The sequence below is a fragment of the Panthera tigris genome, chromosome X (genome assembly GCF_018350195.1).
Source record: "Panthera tigris isolate Pti1 chromosome X, P.tigris_Pti1_mat1.1, whole genome shotgun sequence".
NCBI lineage: Eukaryota > Metazoa > Chordata > Mammalia > Carnivora > Felidae > Panthera > Panthera tigris.
Window position 1 is genome coordinate 42,790,243 of NC_056677.1, and position 8,903 is coordinate 42,799,145.

Consider the following 8,903-nt stretch of genomic DNA (forward strand, 5'->3'; position numbering starts at 1 on the left):
TTTGATTCAACTTCTCTATTGAAGTAATGAAGTATGCTGGATAAAATCCTTCAAAACCACTTTTTTTTTAAAAAATATTTACTTTTGAGAGAGAGAGTGCACGTGAGTTGGGAAAAGGGGCAGAGAGAGAGAGGGACAGAGAGAACCCCAAGCTCCACTAACAGCACAGAGCCTGACTCTTGGGGCTCGATCTCACCAACCCTGAGATCATGACCTGAGCTGAAATCAAGAGTCAGACGCTTAATTGACTGAGCCACCCAGGCGCCCTGTAAACTTTTTTAAATAATTTTTTTCAATGTTTATTTTCGAGAAAGAGAGAGAGAGAGAGAGAGAGAGAGAGAGTACATGTGTGCACACACAAGTAGGGGAGGGGCAGAGAGAGAGGGGACAAAGGATCTGAAGCAGGCTCTGGGCTGACAGCCCAGAGCTGGATGCGGGACTCGAACTCATGAACTGTGAGATCATGACCTCAGCCAAAGTCAGACGCATAACTGACTGAGCCACCCAGGTGCCCCTCAAAACCACTTTAAAAGGACTAAAGAGCCAAGAGGACAGAGGAAAATGTCCAGGCCAAATTTGGATGAAAGCTTGTAACCAGACAGGTAAGCAGAATATTGGTGCACCAAAGCAATTTGCTCTGAGCATATTTGCCTACATTGCCCACCTGAGCATTGATTCAATGGCCACATAGGGCTAGAGAGAGAGAAGTTAAGGCTTAGGGGCAGCCCAAGGTAGGAGTTTAATAAAAGAACCTCTCCACATTGAGCTGAGACCCCAATGGGCTACATCCACTGCATAAGGGCCAACCAGAATGAACATGCCTATTCCCAGCAATCCCAGAGATTGCAAACCCCTCCAGTAACCCTCTGTTTGTTCTCCATATTTAAGAGTCTCTTATGTTTTGTCCCCCTCCCTGTTTTTATATTAGTTTTGCTTCCCTTCCTTTGTGTTCATCTGTTCCAGGTCTTAAAGTCCTCATATGAGTGAAGTCATATGATATTTGTCTTTCTCTGACTAATTTTGCTTAGTGTAATACTTTCCTGTTCCATCCACGTAGCTGTAAATGACAAGATTTCATTCTTTTTGATTGCTGAGTAATATTCCATTGTATATATATATACCATATCTTCTTTATCCATTCATCCGTCAATAGACATTTGGACTCTTTCCATACTTTGGCTATTGTTGATAGTGCTGCTATAAACATTGGGGTGCATGTGTCCCTTTGAAACAGCACACCTGTATCCCTTGGATAAATGCCTAATAGTGCCATTGCTGGGTCTAGGGTAGTTCTATTTTTAGTTTTTTGAGGAACCTCCATACTGTTTTCCAAAGTGGCTGCACCAGCTTGCATTGCTACCAACAATGCAAAAGAGATCCTCTTTCTCCACATCCTCGCCAACATCTGTTGTTGCCTGAGTTAATGTTAGCCATTCTGACAGGTGTAAGATGGTATCTCATTGTGGTTTTGATTTGTATTTTCCTGATGATGAGTGATGTTGAGCATCTTTTCATGTGTCTGTTGGCCATCTGTATGTCTTCTTTGGAAAAAGGTTTATTCATGTCCTCTGCCCATTTTTAATTTTTAATTTATTTTTTATGTTTATTTTTTTAAAAAGATTCTCCAGTAATTTTATTTTGCAAACATTGTGTATTTTATGTTTTATTGGCTTACACTGTTTTAAGGAGAAAAGTGTATACAACTTTGAACACTGAACTACTTATCATTTTAATATGAATTCAGATATACTTTATGTTTATTTCTAGTTGACCTTCAAGTTGCAGCAGCTCATGAGTTTAGCATAAGTATTCTTTATTTTGTATTTTTTATTCTTTTATTTTTTAATTTTAATTTTATTTTTATTATTTTTAAAGATAATTTATTGTCAAGGTAGCTAACATACAGTGTATACAGTGTGCTCTTGGTTTCAGGGGTAGATTCCCGTGAAGTATAAGTATTCTTGCCATCCCATCCCACTTAGTCAAAGAGTTCAAGATACATATACAAAACACACATGTAAACAGACAAAAGCCTTTGCAAAGTAAACAAATCTTTTATAATGTAAATAACTGTTCCTTTTTGGAACTTTCTACATGCAGTTCATGTCTTTTCTGAAACTGAGGTAGTCACACTTATTAGACACAATCTTTATAAAGCAAAGTGTTTATCACTATGCAAACTCAAGTAATTCTTGAGAGCAACATCTTTTTTATTGATCTAAAAAGAATGGAGTGTGGAAGGCCAAAGAGGAAAAATCACTTCAAATGATCAAAACAGAAGAGGACTGAAAATAATATACCTAATCGTGTACGGAGTAAAATTTTAGGTATAGATTCTATTGAAAATATTGATATTCAAAGGAATAGCTTTGGACCCATTGCCAACACTTAGATTTTTTTCAGTTAATTAAAACCAAGCATGTTGTTTTTATTTAGGAAGATACATTAAGTCTTTTTTAAAAATATATATATATTTTTATTTTTGAGAGAGACAGAGAGTGTGAGCAGGGGAGGGGCAGAGAGAGAGAGAGAGGGAGACAGAGTATCCAATTGGCTGGGTCTCCACACTGACAGCAGTGAACCTGATGCAGGAATTGCAAGATCACTACCTGAGCCAAAGTCAGTCACTCAAAGGACTTAGCCACCCAGGTACCCCAGGAAGATACATTAAGTCTTTGAAGTAAGAATGAAAGGGTTGTACAATTTAATTTCTACATAAACGATTGTTTGAATATAGAAAGTATCAAATATAAACAGTAGTGTAGCAAGAAAATAAATTGGCAGAAATAATTACTCAGCCAGTAGCAATAATTAAGACCACCATTTGAAAGATCTTCTATATACAAAGAATGAAGGAATATTGTTATAAGATTTTACAGCACACAACTGAATTCAATCTTAATTCATTCCTATTATGCTTCTTTCTTCTTCAGTATTAGTGGACACCCACATTACCTCCTGTCAATACATTGTGTTTATTATGTGAACTATCACAGGCAGGTAATGTCTTAGAATGCAAACACCTACAATAAGCTGCTTTAGTGAGACCCAAATCTTCAATGTTTATTTCATTCACCACTTTGAGATTTTCCTTTTGTATTTTAAGATTAATCAAGCTGTCCTGTTGTTTTTCCTTCTGGAGAAATGGGCGAATTGCAAGGTAGCCAAGTAGTACAAGTATACCAAGGAAAGGCAATAACCAAAGCCATTCTGAAACTGGGAGCTGAGTGAACCCGGTAATGCTCTCGGGGACAGGGCCGCTCTAGATACACGGAGAGCTGCACCTTCCTGATGTGGGCCACACTCTCCAGTGCTATCCTTGCCAGCAGCGTCCACTCCTTCCAGAGGCGCCCCCCCCCCCCCCAGTTGAGTTGCTGCATCTGCTGCCCAAGAGCAGAAGTGGTGGGCGGGATGCATCGTAGCCTAGGTCCCACCACTGGGCAGGCCTCTGCCCATTTTTAAATCAGATTATATGTTTTTTTTTTAATGTTTATTTATTTTGAGAAAGAGAGAGAGGGCAGGAGGAGGGGCAGAGAGAGGAAGAGGAGAGAGACAATCTCAAGCAGGCTCCAAGCTTTCAGTGTGGAGCCCCACACGGGCCTTGATTCCACATATTGTGAGATCATGACCTGAGTTGAAATGAAGAGTCAGACACTTAACCAACTGAGCCACCCAGGCGCCCCAGATTATTTGTTTATTTTGGTGTTGAGTTGTATAAGTTCTTTATATATTTTAGGTATTAACCCCTTATCAGATCTATGATTTGCAAACATCTTTTCCCATTCAGTAGGTTGCTTCTATGTTTTGTTGATAGTTTCTTTATCTGTGCAGAAGCTTTTTACTATATGCATTGCAGCGCTATTTATAAGAGCCAAGATATGGAAGCAGTCCAAGACCATTGATAGATTAATGAAAAAAGAAGATGAGGTATATATGTATGTACATATATGATGGAATATTACACAGCCATAAAAAAGGATGAGGTCTTGCTATTTGCAACAACATGGATGGACCTAGAGGGTATTATGCCAAGTGAAGTAAGTCAGAGAAAGACAAATACCGTATGATTTCACTTATATGTGGAATCTAAAAAACACAACAAATGAATAAACAACAGAAGCAGACATATAAACCCAGAGAACTAACTGATGTTTGCCAGAGAGGAGTGTGGGGGATGGGCAAAAAGGGTGACAGGGAGAGGGACATACAGGCTTCCAGTTGTGGGATGAATAATTCATGGAATAAAAGGTACAGCATAGGGAATATAGTCAATGGTATTGTACACAGACACACATATATATTTCCTTCACCTAAGTATTAATACACTTTTTTTATAGCATAGTTAGAAATAATGACCACAGTCTATAAAACAAGTCTCAATAAATACCACAGCATTAGTTTCATTCAGACTACCTTCCCTGATTATGATTAAGTTCTAAATAAAAAACAATAACCACAAAAATGTTAAAAGAGGTTTTTTTTGGAATGTTTGAAAAACACTTTTATATAACTCATGGATTAAAGGTAAATCATAATGTGAATTAAAAAGTATTTAGAACTGAATGATCATATAGATATCAAAACTTGTGGGATATAGTTGAAGCAGAACTTAAAGGGAACCGTATAGCCTTGAAATCTTTTTATTAGAACAGAAGTCTAAAATGTAACAAATTTAAGCTTCTGATTCAAGAAGTTAGAAAAGTGGCAACAAATTAAACCTAATGAAAGCAAAAGAAAACACATAATCTAATAAGACCATGAAGTGATGAAATAGAAAACAAGGATGCAAAGGAGAAGATCAATAAAATCACAACTTTGTCCTTTGGAAAGAGAAACTTCTGGCAAGATTGAACAAGAAAACAAAAGAGAAGGCATAAGTGAATAATATTGAGAATGAATAGAGGGACAAAACTCCAGGCACTACAGAGATTTTTTAAAATTAAATTAAATTAAATTAAATTTAGGGGTGCCTGGGTAGCTCAGTCAGTTAAGAGTTGGACTCCTGATTTCGGATCAAGTCATGATCTCATGGTTCATGAGTTCAAGCCCATATCAGGCTCTGTGCTGACAGTTTGGGGTCTGCCTGGGATTCTCTCTCACCCTGTCTCTCTGCCCATCCCCTGCTCTCGCTCTCTCTCTCAAAGAAATAATAAACTAATAAAAAATTTAAAATTATATTTAATTTAATTTTTAAGTAGGCTTCACACCTAATGCACAGCCTAATGCAGGGCTTGAACTCACAAACTGTGAGCTCAAGACTTGGGCTGAGATCAAGAGTCAGACATTTAACTTACTGAACCATCCAAGAGCCCCCTGACAGAAATTTTTATTTTTATTTTATTTTATTATTTATTTTAAATGTTTTATTTTTGAGAGAGAGAGAGCAAGTGGGGGAGGTGCAGAGAGAAGGGGACAGAGGATCTGAAGCCAGCCCCATAGTGACAGCAGAGAGCCTGATGCAGAGCTTGAACTCACCAACCATGAGATCACAACCAAAGTCAAAGTCGGAGGCCCACCTGACCAAGTCACCCAGGCATTCCTATTTTGTTTTTAAAGTTTGTTTGTTAAGTTTATTTTTTTGAGAGGGAGAGCACGCATGCACGAGCAGGGGAGGGGCGGAGAGAGAGGGAGAGAGAGAGAATCCCAAGCAGGCTCTGCACTGTCGGTGCAGAGCCTGATGTGGCGCTCAAATTCACGAATGTGAGATCATGACCCAATCTGAAATTAAGAGTCAGACACCTAACTGAGCCACCCAGACAGCCCCAACAGAGATTTTTAAATAATTTTAAAATACTACAGATTTTTAAATAATTTTAAAATACTATAAACAACTTTCTACCAAATACATATAATATTATGGATGGGATGAACAATTTTCTAGAAAAACATAACTTTGCAAAACTTATTTAAGAAGAAATAGCCTAAAAATATATACACATTTTAAAAAATTGAATCAAAAAAGTTTTCTTTTTTTTTTTAAAGTGTATTTATTTTGAGAGAGAGAGAGAGAAAACAAGCAGGGGAGGGGCAGAGGGAGAAGGAGAGAGAGAATCCCAAGCAGGTTCCTGCACTGTCAGTGTAGAGCCTGATGTGGGGCTCGATTTCACGAACCCACGAGATCATGACCTGAGCAGAAATAAAGAGTTGGTCGCTTAACTGACTGAGCCACCCAGGCGCCCCTAAAAATAGTTTTCTAAGGTAAGATCTACCTACTTAGAAACCTACTTAATGCAAACTGTTTCAGGAAATGTAAAAAGAGGAAACACTCCCATATCATTGTATGCAATTGATATATAGTCTTTATGGAGAATAACCAATCTCACTTACAAACTTAGATACAAAAATCCTTAAAATGCTAGCAAACCAAAGTAGCAATGCATATGAAAAAGATATATCATGACCAAATTTAATTTTTCTCAAGAAAGCAAGTATGGCTTAATATTAGAAAATTGATTGAGACTTCTGGTCAAAGATGGAGGGTTGAATCTCACATTAGTTTTTCCTCCCTCCTGAGACATTACTAAATGGATAGCAAAGGGATTTTAGAAAGCAAAAAATCCACAAAGACAAGGAGAGAGTATGCAAGAGCAATAAAATTGGGGGACCTAGAAAGCTCAGTTTTCAACTCCAACATGTAAAAAATTTAGAAGTTATTGCTCCCATGCTTACAATAAGAATGCTGGGCAGACTGAAAATAGATGATTTTCTTAGACCCATTGGAGAACTGAAGTCACAGGGCAACCTGCCACCTTGAAATCTGGAGACACAGGCAGATACAAAGAAATTCGGTACCTGAGTTGTGCTTATCTGGAATGGAAGCCAGTATAAGCAATAGAGTTAAGACCACGTATTTTGTAATTACGGAGTAATTTGGACATATTGCTGGAAACTGTGGGCTGGTGCACACACACACACACACACACACACAGGGAACATATCATTATATCTCTATATATCTATCATTATGTCTATATATATAGAGAGAGATAGCCTGTTGACCCTGATTCTTTGAATAACCCTACTAATACAAAAACAGAAGAAATAGTTGAAGTTATTTGAAGCAGTAATGGCAAAAATGGTCCCAAGTTAATGACTGACACAAAACCACAAATCTGGAAAGCTCAGAGAACACCAAGGAAGATAAACACCAAACAAAACAAAATAAAACACAAAAAGCCCACACCTAACTTCAGAAAACTAAAGACAGAGAAAATCTTAAAGGAATACAGAGAAATCAGATAACTTAGTAGTCCCAAGAAAGCTGAATCCTAAAATGGTAGTGGACCAAGTAGAGAGGCAGTCCCATTTTACACAATGAGATTCTCAAAAACTTTTAGGAATTGATGGCATCAATAACTTCTGAAGGTAGGGGTGATGGTGAGACTAAAAATAGTAGGCTTGGTTAAAAAATTATTTAAGAAGCAGTTAGTGCACAAAGAAAAGCCGGGAAGCCAATGATTTCACTGGCAAATTCTACCAGATGTTCAAAAGAGAATTAGGAACAATCTTTTACAAGTCTCCCACAAAGTACAAGAGGACGGAACACTTCCCAGCTGATTATATGAAGCTTATATTACCTTCATACCAATGCCAGACAAAAACATTATAACAAAACTATAGACCAATATATTCTATGAAAATAGATGTGAAACTCCTCAACGAAATGCTAATAAACTGAGTACAGCAGCATATTAAAAGGATTATAAACCATGACAAAGTCGGATTCGTCCCATGGTGCAAGATTGAGTCAACGTATGAAAATCAAACAATGAAGGCACCTGGGTGGCTCAGTCGGTTAAGTGTCCAACTTTGGCACACGTCATGGTCTCAGAGTTTGTGAGTTCGAGCCCCGCATAGGGCTCTATGCTGACAGCTCAGAGCCTGGAGCCTGCCTCAGATCTGTGTCTCCCTCTCTCTCTGCCCCTTCCCCACTTGCTGTCTCTCCCTCTCAAAAAATGAATAAACATTAAAAATTGAAAAAAAAAATCAATGTAATACACCCTATTGATAGAATGAAGTGAAAAAACTCCATGATAATTTCAGCAGATTTGATAAAAAACAGACAATATCAAGAGTTGGCAAAGATATGGAGAAATTGGAATTCTTGAACATTGCTGGCTGGAATATAAAATGATGCAGCTGCTTTGGAAAACAGTTTGGCAGTTCCTCAAAAAGTTGAAGACAGAGTTATCATATGACCCAGCAATTCCACTCCTAGGAATATACCCAAGAAATATGAAAACATGCACACACAAAAACTCATATATATACGTTTATGGCAGAATTATTCATAATAGCCCAAATCCAGAAATAACCCAAATGACCCTAAACTGGTGAATGGAAAACAAAATCTGGCATATCTATACAATGGAATATTCAGCTACAAGAGGAATGAAGTATGTGCTACAACACATGTGCTACAACGTAGGTGAATCTTGAAAACATTACGAAGTGAAAGAAGCCAGACACAAAGTACCATGCATTGTATGATTCCATGTATAGGAGATGCTCATGATAGGCAAATCCATAGAGCCAGAAATTAGATTAGTGGTCACTTGGGGCTGAGGGGAAGGGGGAATGTCAGTGACTGCTAAGGGACAGGGTTTCCTTTTGGGTTGATAAAAATGTTCTGGAATTAGAAAATGGTGATTATTGCATAATCCTGTGAATATACTAAAATCCACCAAATTGTACACTTTAAAAGTGTGAGTTTTAGCTTCTGCACAGCAAAGGAAACAATCAACAAAACTAAAAGGCAACCAATGGAATGGGAAAAGATATTTGCAAATGACATATCGGACAAAGGGCTAGTATCCAAAATCTATAAAGAGCTCACCAAACTCCACACCCGAAAAACAAATAATCCAGTGAAGAAATGGGCAGAAAACATGAATAGACACTTC

General features: G+C 37.8%; 1 pseudogene; it reads right to left on the minus strand.

The window, feature by feature from the left end:
* Nucleotides 1-2,912: 2,912 nt before the first annotated feature.
* Nucleotides 2,913-3,380, minus strand: LOC102971138 (annotated as a pseudogene).
* Nucleotides 3,381-8,903: the final 5,523 nt, after the last annotated feature.